Source organism: Plecotus auritus (genome assembly GCF_963455305.1).
Source record: "Plecotus auritus genome assembly, chromosome: 3".
Taxonomy (NCBI): domain Eukaryota; kingdom Metazoa; phylum Chordata; class Mammalia; order Chiroptera; family Vespertilionidae; genus Plecotus; species Plecotus auritus.
In genome coordinates this window covers 152,687,042-152,696,405 of record NC_137772.1, presented here as the reverse complement: position 1 = coordinate 152,696,405, position 9,364 = coordinate 152,687,042, and the positions used below count along the sequence as shown (strand labels likewise).

Genomic DNA, 9,364 nt, shown 5'->3' with positions numbered 1-9,364 from the left:
CCCCACTTGTTTTACTTCCTTGTGCACAGGCATTTAAGCAGGCCTGATCTTTAGAACTAATCTTTATAGACAGCAATGCCTGAGTAACTGATTCAAATAACCAATATATTAGTCTCTGGCCAATAAGGAATTTCATGGCTGATTTTCAGACGTTTCCTTGCTGCTGGCTATCATGATGAACAGCTACATTTATTCTTTTGTTGTCTCTATCTGCATTACATTGATGTGGTGTGTTCTGGGGGTCAGGCAAAATAAAAGTATAACAACAACAAGAAAAAACTTGCACAATTCTGAGGCTTTCTTAAAACGAGAGTCATTATTAGAAGGGCAACAGCATAAAACTATACTGTCCTGATGTCAGCCAATCTTAGATTTGAATCTCAGTTCTATTTTAAGTAACTGAACCACTCTAAATCTGTTTTCTTACCTGTGAAAGGATAAGTAATACCTCCTTCCTCAGAGAGTTACTGTGGGCTTTTAACCCCTCTGCTGTCTACACTACCTCCAATTACAAAATTGACTTTGGTTCTTCCTTCACTTATCTCCTTCAGATCCATGAGATCCCTGATATCATCGAGTGAACTCCAGTAGCCGAAGGAAAATACTACGCCAGTTCTGTTATTTATTTTTTAACTATATTTAAGTGTATTCATTTCTTAACCAACTGCAGCCTAATTTCTTTCAAAGTCAATGGAATTTCTTTTAGGAAAAGAATCTGTTCTAATTAATATGACTGAATATATGTATGGCATGAGCATAAAGGTTTAAGAAGCCAGTGGTTCCCAAATTGAGGACTGCACATACCTTGGACACCTCAAGGGTCACAAATTCATATGCTCACTATTCTTTATTTGGAGACTGTAAGAACAATAATCTATATGTATATATGCACATACATACGTATATACTGAAAGGAAGCAGTGTTTGCCCCCCCAGAATGTGCCTTTTGGGATATTGATTTTAAGCTGGTTATTTTTAAGAAACAAAAGATGCAGAAAGAACCTTTGAATCTTTACTTGCCTAAAGAAATGTAGATAGAGGACAGCTCCAGGAAGGGAGCTATCACAGATAACTACGGTTTAATATGAACTGGTGTGTGATAGATAAGAGCCTAGCAAGGCCCATTTGATGAAAGTCCTCTCTGTGTCCCATTGTTAACGTTGGCCCAGCAAACATTTATTTACCACACATTTGCTTTCCATCTCCATGTGAACTGCTTTCCTGCCCTTTGAAGTTTCCCAGACCACAACCCCATCTTCCCACCCCTTAGCCAGAATGACACATAAGCCTCAACTGCCTAATCTTTCCTTGGGTGTCTTATATTTTTATGGCACCCACCCCCACATTTATAGTATTACATCCATGATAAATTTTGGACATTTTCTCCTGTTAATCTGTCTCATGTTCATTCGATTATTAGCCCAGCCAGAAGAACTTAAAAAGATGGGAGGAAAATTATTTTTTGCATCCCCACAATACAAACCGATATATCCACATATATTTAAAAAAAAAAAAAACTACACAGCATTGCTGTTTCAGAGATACATGTAAATGTTATTGAGTAATAAAATAAAAATTTATTTAAAATCATGACTTAATTTATAAAAGCTTTTATCATTGTGTGTGTTGTTGGTCAACATTTGCTAATATTACAACATGTAAAGGTTCTAATTATTTAAATTTAATACTATTAATATTTTATTATATCTTGATATTGATGGTATTAGTGACACTTGATTGTTAATAAGAATAGCCAATACATTATGGGTCAGGCACCGTTCTAACAACTTAACATATATTAACTCATTAAATCTTTACAATGACCCTATGAGACAGAACTATTATCATTTCCAATTTATATATTAGGAAAATGAGGTCCAGCGAGGTTAAGTCACCTGTCACAGAGCTAGTAGGAGGAGGAGCTGAAATTCAAGTTCAGGTGTTCTGGTTCCAGAGTATGGAACCAAGCTCCTTGTTTTCACCCTCGATTAGTTGAGAACTCAGCTATTCAATAACACATTAATGTCATTGTTTTTTATTTTAAAAAAATTATTTGTAACTCAACACTAATTCTGTTTTTTATTAAAACGGGCATATTTCTAGCTATGTACAAACTGAAGTGTATATGTATACCCTGACTTATATTCAACCAGAGATACAACTGAGATATCTATGACAACTGTTTTATGGGAAAAAAAAAAAAAACACACACACACACAATAAATCAGTGTTATGAAAAAAAAACTATTATGAAAAAATAATAATAATAATAATAATGAAAACACTTCATGCTGCCTGGTCTGCCCAAATATGCTCCTACCTAATGAGGTCACATGGTCCAAAGTAAGGTTCCATTTCTTTGATAATCATTTTGTCATTATCTTGTTGCTTTCACCTTCTTCTGCCTCCATTAGGAAATTAGCTTAAATTTCACTATTTAATTATTTTGTAAATTGAAAGGTAACAACACCACAACAACAGAAACAGCAACTTATAAGGAAGTTACATACAATAAAAACAGAATGACATGTTTCAACTTCTCACCTCTATACTTGAGTTATAGTCACACTCACATCCATGTTCCATTTTGTTGATTGAACGTTCAAGAAATTTCATTGACTCTCTGCCATGTACCAGGAATTATGTTTGGAGCTATAAATATGTGAATATAACTAAGCATGCGCCAATTCTTTCAGAGGATAATCTAAAGGACTCCAGGTAGCCATTCGCTCAATTTATAACTACAGTGCAAGGTAGAATGTTATCAATCCCATTAGAGGGACAGAATTCCACACATATTCTGAGCAGGGAGAGAGAACTCCAAGAGAGCCAGTAATCTGATGGGAAACCTCCCTATCAACTCTCTCCCTAGGGCTCTCTAGCAATCCCAGAGCCACCAGGAACCCATGTGCAGAGCAGAAAGGCAAGGTCTCCTGGGGCCAGTTTTACGTCCTGCAACCAACTCATCTCAGTGTACAAAGGTGACCTTCTTATTCCATGTTTTCTGCTGTCTCCCTACCACTTTCCCTCAGCTTCTGTCTTTCTTTGATTTGTTTCATCTTCTTTGTCTTTTTTCACATTGTCCTTCTCTTAAGGTATGCTATTTCCTAGGAATATTTCCACTAGGTAACTAATGTGATATTATGTTGATATCTGTTACCATTTCAGAAAGTGGTATTTTCCAACCCTGATTCCAAATTATGAGAATTTATTCTACTTGTAAACTTATAGCCCCCTTAAGCATTGAATGTTCTATATTTGATGGCCTTAAAGTTTCCTTTCTTATCCTTCTGAATGAGAATATGAGTCAAAGATGTTGAATGACTTTAGAAAAGGTCAGGCCTCTCCAACACGGCCCTGCATCTGTGCAGCATCTCTGCAGCAGTATGGCGGCTGTTGTGGCTGCATCTGCGGGCACTTCCGTTCCAAGGACAATGAAGGCAGCTACTTTCACTCACTCTTTGTGCACAAGGTGAATCCCCAGAAGGACCCCCACTCCACCTTGCTGTCAAGAAGGAAACCAGCAACCTCTACAAAATCCAATTTCACAGTGTGAAGCCTGAGTGTCTGGGTGCCTACAACAGCCTGGCGGCTGTGCTACCCAGCTGCACCTGGATGAGGACGCCCCTGCTCACTCCTGGGCAAATGGGACAGATGGCATGTGAAGTAGAACCGGCAATGAACCAGGCGGCTACCTCGCCCTCGTGGACCACACGAACAAGCTCAAAAGCAACAAGGAGTACCTGGAGGTCCCGAAAGGAGTGGAACCAGATACTGTTGTCCAGGAGAAACCAGATGCTGCTCGAGTTCAGCTTTTGGAATGAGCCAAAGCCCAAAATGGGCCCCAACATCTATGAGCTGAGAACAAGTTCAAGCCAGGAACCATGATCAAGTGGTGGGACAACTGGGCTCAGACCATCAAACACCAGCAGGAGAACCAGAGGCAGTGGGAGGCCTCTTCTTACAGATAGAAGAGCCGTCCCTGGGCCTATAAAGACCTGTCGTCTCAGGAAGAGACTAGAAATGCTACTTGGAGGAAGAGGGGTTGAGGCGAAAATGTCTACTACACAGTCCCTCTGGTGCAACACATGGAGACTCTGGATCATGATCCCTTGGAAGATCTCACCGCTCCAGTGAGGCTGCTGCCACCTCATTCCCTTCTCCCTCAGGGCAGCCACGGACCGAGAGCTCTTAGTCCTGTGGTCTGGGTTTTCTCTCAGCTCTGGGCTGACTCTGGAGGCTGATGCTCAACTCAGACAATGGGGAGCTGAAGGGTGACAGGGTTCTGAGGACTTGCAGCTCGGCCTGGACACTTCCCACCTTCCCTGCCCATCCCTTGCCCTGTGCTGGCAGCAGTTTTTAATTTCTCTGAATGAAGAATGGCAACCTTTTATGTCTTCTCACATTTCCCCCTAAGATTCCTCATCTCTAGGCCACCATTCTCCAATGATCACCATGGAAAAACCTCAGTTTATCTTTAGTTGCACAAAAGGTAGTGTGTCTAGTGGTTAGAGGTGGGGTGGGAAGAGAAGAGGAGAAACTAGACCAGGCTCTCAGGAATTCCCTGGTCTCTACTGGGCCACCCACTTGCTGGACAGTCCAAACCAAGTCCCTTTTGCTGGGGAAAAGCCTGAACTGCCACAAGAAATAAAGGAAAACTCTTAAGTTAGCAAAGTCAGCAGGAGGTCCACCTAATTCACCCAGAAAGGCTAGGAAAAGGCAGCTGTAAAGGATCTGGAGGCAGGAAACAGAATGGAACAGAAATAAGAACCCAGAAGGTAGAACTTAAGAGTTCAGAACTTTGGTTTGAACTGTAGAACTTGGAATACAGAACGGGGCAGATAGAACAGAGGTGACAGAAGCCCACTTGGGAGCGTTTCCTAATACAGACAGTTGGAAGGAGGCTCATCTCTTTCCCTCTGTAACCAGGTTGAAAATTGAATGTGTAGTTCCAGCCCTTCTGTGGAACTGCCCTCCCTTTTCCTTCCTGTGGGCTCAGATAGGGGCCAGGGCCTGTATGTTCCTCACCCTGCAACCCTTTTCTCCCTCTGCACATTTGATCAGCCCAACCCTCATTCTGCTGGGCCATTGGGTATGTGGAGTGGGATAAGTGACTTTGGGGGCCTCCTCAGTGACCCCCATACCTCATGAACCTCTGGGAAGATTAATTCTGCCTCCCTTTCGGGAAAACTTACGCTGGAGTTGCTGATGGAACCCATTATATGCTTACTTTTTTTTTTTTTTTAAGTAAGGAATCTAAAGAAAGATTTAAAGAGAAGAAAGGCACAACAACAAGACCATCACAGTCTCCCACAGCACGGACAGATGGGATACATGGACTTCGGAGAGAAATATAATGTAGATAAATATCTACTTGAAGTGAATAGCTGCCAAGGCACCGATCTGTGTCCCTCCATAAATTCTAGAATTTTTATTTTTCTCTAAGCACTCTAATAATCATATTTATTCATTTGCAAAGCTTACATTTTGATGGGAGTCCTAGTCTCTGGAGCTAAAAATATTTGTGTCTGCTTTTTTTTTTTTTTTTTGCCCCTCCCCCCATATAAAAGTAAATACTACATTTAAAGTTCAGATAAAATTTTCAGTTTAACTTCCTATGCCTTGTTTGAGAGGACAGTGCTGGTGCTGATTCTTTTACAAACGTGGCAAGGTGTGTGCGTAGGAAGTAATTCTCGTTGACCTTTGCAGTGTTTAAAAGACAATGTGATCAAGTGAGAAGGTCATCTGGATCACAGGAGATTATGTGTGCTAGCTTTCTCACTGGTATGTTGGCTAAGTCATTTCATCTTTCTGGCTTCAGTTTGCTCATCGATACTTAGCACATGCAATTAGGTGGGCAACAGTGTCTGCTAAAGAGAGAAAATTCTGTGATTTCCAAGTTACTTAGTGCATCTGACTAAGATTCTTTGGGTCTAAGATTTTTTTTTAAATGATATTTTTGTCTTCAATACAAACTGAGAGGAGGGCAGCTAGAAAAGTCATGTGAACCTTTTCTAGTGAATAAAATTGCTTTGCTCAAAAGTTGATATTGCTTCTGTTTTATAAAGCACGCCTTCTCCAGCGGCTCTCAAACATCATTGCCCTTGATCCACAGTAAAAAATACATTAAACATCACAACCTTATGCATACACATACGTTTCACAGCCTTCAGTGAAACACTTGCCCTTAGTACCTTAGTAGCTGTGAGCATACTTATGTTTTCTATCTTATTCTATTTGACTCTTTTTTTAGGTGTTTATCCTGGTTTCAGGACCCAGTAAAAGGTTGCAACCCACTGTTTGAAAAACATTGCTTCATGAGGGTTTTATTAAAACTGTATATATCTTCCTCTTCTCCTCAAGTAACATAATATCAATCAATGCCTTGTGCTATTGTGGGGAGCTTCTAGATGGGAGATCTTTACCAGGGCTGAGGGTTAGTATGGGATTCATTGTGATTCTTTGGGGGGGGGGGGGGGGCGGGGGGGCGGGCTATCCCTTTGGCTTAAAGCTAAATGTTACTCATGGAATAACCTTTCTCTTGTATTGTTTAGAATTAATTTCCATGAGACAATGACAAAAGCCCTACCTCTTTGGTCAGGCTGACTTGTCTCAGGGTGAGAGGTGAGAGGGTAGGACAAAAGAAGAATTGGACGGAGGATTTAGGATGGCTCCTTCTGAGAACTGGGAAGTTCCCATGCCCCTATTATAAACTGAGGTGTAACATGGAGCCTTCATAAAAATGAGATAGGGTGAGGAGAGAACTAGTGATGGGAGTATGCTTAGCTTTAATTTTGATGGATTAGATTTAATAGTGTTAAGTAACACAACCTAGTAAAAGTAACCCTACAAGTTGTAATTGTCTCTAATGCTGGACTTTGCGTTTAGTTGGGATCAAAGCCAGTTTGTTCTTACTTTGGATTCATTCTGATGCTTTACACATACACACACACCAGCCCCAGTCCATTGGAGACCTAAAGGTCCATATGCTATCTTTTGGCTTCCCAAATAACAAGTAAGAGTAGGCTATAAAGGGAGATTGTCAATATTTTGTGTGGCAAGAAAAGCCAGTCATTTTGCACTTGGTATGTTAAAATCTTCTAGTGCAACATAGCCACATTTAGATAAATATGAGCTTTTTCTACTATTAAAATGATTTTCGGCCCTAACCGGTTTGGCTCAGTGGATGGAGCGTCGGCCTGCAGACTCAAGGGTCCCAGGTTCGATTCCGGTCAAGGGCATATACCTTGGTTGCGGGCACATACCCAGTAGGGAGTGTGCAGGAGGCAGCTGATCAATGTTTCTCTCTCATCGATGTTTCTAACTCTCTATCACTCTCCCTTCCTCTCTGTTAAAAAAAAAAACAAAGCAAAAAAAACTATTTCCGGTGTCTGTAAGAATGCTTTCTTCTATAAAATGTTTCTGACCCATATTGACCCTTGTCTGTAAAACACATATTTGAAATAATATTTGAAAAAACAGTAAATAGTTTTTTCAAAATGAAAAAAGAACATTGCTTATTTAAGCCTTTAGCAAGTCTCATTTTATAAATAACATGACATTATTTATTCAATGCAATTTCCTTTAATGCTGCAAGTATCATTATTAACCCCATTTTATAGCCGAGAAAACAGACTTAGTGAGTGATTTGGCAGGATCACACAGGCAGTGAACGCTGGGGGTGGAACTGAGGGGCCTCGAATGAAGGTGTTCTGATTGCAGATGTGTATGAAATAAAAATAAAAAACAACACAATATTTAATTTAGTAATCTTCAGGCTTCTTCAAATGGCACCTGTAAAAAAATAAAAGCATTGTCCTGGTCAGTTTTGCTCAGTGGTTAGAGCATAGGCCCATGCACCGAATGGTCGAGGGTTCAGTTCCCAGTCAAGGACATGTACTACTGTTGCAGGTTTGACCCCGGCCCTGAAGGGGAAGGTGCGGGAGGCAACCAATTGATGTGTCTCCCGCACATTGATGTTTCTCTCTCTCTCCCTCGCTCTCTCTCTCTCTCTCTCTCCCCCCCACCTCCCTTCCACTTTATCTAAAAGCAATGGAAAAATATCCTTGGGTGAGGATTAAAAATACATGTACACATACATACATAAAAGCATAATTCTCATACTAGCATAAAAATATGGCCAAGTGCAGTTGTTCGGGGCTCATTAACTCTGCCAGACCAAACAGCATCATACAGTCATCAGACAATCCATTAGATCTAATTAAGGGAAATTATTTCAAGACGACTCTCAAGCCTATTTGAGAATGTTTTTGCTAAGATTTCTAAAATGCTTTAGAGCAGAGACACAGCTTGTGAACCAGAAAGAGTTCGCAGAACTAGAACTCTGATCTGGAGAGATTAAAAATACTTGGCTGGCCCCTTCTCCTCTCCTCTTCTAACTTCAGGGATCAGGTCAGCCCTAAAGGTTTTCTTTCAGCCATTAAAGTGCCCTTTTTGTATGACATTAAAGTTATTATTTGTACTGTTAAATCCTGAGCAAAAAAATTCCTTTGAGCTTCACGCATAACATTTATTTTTCTGATACAAAGTCAGAACCATACATACTTACATACATGCACATATATACATGCATGCCTGCATCATACATAAATGGCCAGCTAAAGAATTGTTAGTCCAAAGACACAAAAAATATGAACAACGAACTCTCTGCTTCTCAGATTAGACAATTAGGGCACTATAGGCCAAACCTGCATTGTGACACAAGGTACAGCAATGTCATCTCTACCTCCTTTCAAAGAAAAAAGAGCAGAGGTTGTCCAGAGCCTTCCTTTGACTAGGGCAGACATTCAATAATGACTCACCCATCGCTGGACTATCCAGTTTTCAAAGAGTCTCAGGTGAGGAAACCAACCAGTAGAAGACAATGGAGCGGCTGTGGGAAGCAAAGAGGAGAGGAAGCAGGAGCCAGGGGTAAACAATGCAAGGATCATTCACACTTTGCTTTTGGTCCTCTCTGACAGATGGCAAAGCTGACAGGCCAACAATCGTGGGACAGAGGTCACGGTGCACCACGAGGGACTGTGCCAAGAGCCCTGTGCAGTCCGTGATGCCCTGCTCGAATAGAAAAGCGGTGTCCTCCCCTCAGAGGAGACGTCGGACTCTCAAACAACCCTGGCCTCCTTTTCTAAGTAAAACTTGCGAGAAGCCCATGAAACCAAAAGGGCTCTGAGTTCAAAAGACATATTTTCAGAACCAAATATCAGAATTGGAGGTCCATCAAAGGTGTGCTTTTGTTTTGGTTTTGATTTGTATGAAAAGTTGTGGAAACCTATAAATAAGTTACGTTGGTTGTAGATTCAATAAAGCACTTTTATTGAATATAATGAAATCATATGAAGTACAT

General features: G+C 40.7%; 1 pseudogene across 1 annotated transcript; it reads left to right on the top strand.

The window, feature by feature from the left end:
- The first annotated feature begins 3,313 nt into the window (after nt 1–3,313).
- Nucleotides 3,314–4,137, top strand: LOC308244205 (protein NipSnap homolog 1-like; annotated as a pseudogene). Its single transcript has one exon. The product of its transcript is annotated as a protein NipSnap homolog 1-like (transcript).
- The last annotated feature ends 5,227 nt before the right edge of the window (nt 4,138–9,364 follow it).